Here is a 1,238-nt window from a genome sequence, read left to right on the forward strand (position 1 = left end):
ATTAATTACGAGTATAATAATGTACTATACTCTAAATAAATAAAGCACCACCATATCAACTGGCTATTATTTCAAGGCATCTAATTTATCAGAAAGTTATACAATCTATTAAACTTGAGGCGTACATAGTATTATATATAACGAGGTGTAGATAGTTGACCAAAACCATATTTATTTATTTTATGCCGACGTTTCGACCTGAGTTTCAGGTCTTCATCAGGGGTTATGACGTAGAAGGTTGGCCTACAACTACTTGAGTTGTATGATGAAGACCTGAAACTCAGGTCGAAACGTCGGCATCAAATAAATAAATATGGTTTTGTTTATTTATGTTGTTCTTTGCTGACCACACCCCCCCGACAAACGTCTTCAATTATTATGTATAACATCGATATTTTAAAAGTACTTCAACTAAATATAACTTTGCCAGTAGGCGATTCAGCGGATTTGACTAACGTTACAATAGGTTCGAGAAAATGAACGAACCAATTAATCAGAATATTATACATCCTTTAAGCTCCCGATTCCAGTCAACGCGTCACAGTAAGAATCAATTAACTGCTACAAATTGTAGGAATCATGAATCCCACATGAATGGTTTAATAAGTTATAAGTGAAATGGTACAGTTGTGACCCCACCCTAGAGTGGGGTTCTAACAAAAAATTGATTATAGGCTCATCAAGAGTCCCCCTCCACGGAAATCTTTAGTAAAAGGCGAAAGATTTATTCGCTTTGAAGGGAGACCAGAGTTAGTTGAAGATGGTTTAGAACAGGGTATAGGAAAAGCAATGGCAATGCGCCACAGTGAGCGGTTGCACTGCTAGAGGTTGCTCTGAACGCATATGCAGTTAATACAGGAGCTAAGATCTCACTTGTTATTCTTAGTTTCTGAGATCTCAATATTAACCTTCCAACGGCAGCCGTTTTAGCATTTAATTTAGGATTAGACGAGTGAGATTCGTAGTTCACGGTCAATTGTATAGGCTATTCTAGCGCTATCTGTCCGTGGCAGTTCGCACCATCTGTAGAGTCACTGGTGGGTTACAATAAAGGGATTATTAGTACTGAGAAATGGAACACAGCTTAGCTTTTGTATACAAATACAGGTTTTACATTAAAATATTTATTTTTTATGATTAAATCTACTTGAATTTTGTATTAATATACAAGATTTGAAAATCTATTGTAATTAATTTTTCTAACTTTTAATATTTTCAGAATATAATATTATATTATT

At 34.9% G+C, this 1,238-nt stretch overlaps 1 non-coding gene across 1 annotated transcript; it reads right to left on the minus strand.

Moving 5' to 3' along the window:
• Positions 1-632: 632 nt before the first annotated feature.
• Positions 633-753, minus strand: LOC112211660 (U5 spliceosomal RNA). The gene has a single exon (XR_002945683.1). It is a non-coding gene; the product is annotated as a U5 spliceosomal RNA (small nuclear RNA).
• Between the last annotated feature and the right edge of the window lie 485 nt (positions 754-1,238).

Source organism: Halyomorpha halys, unplaced genomic scaffold, assembly GCF_000696795.3.
Source record: "Halyomorpha halys isolate HHAL.00 unplaced genomic scaffold, Hhal_1.1 Scaffold6871.1, whole genome shotgun sequence".
Classification (NCBI taxonomy): Eukaryota; Metazoa; Arthropoda; class Insecta; order Hemiptera; family Pentatomidae; genus Halyomorpha; species Halyomorpha halys.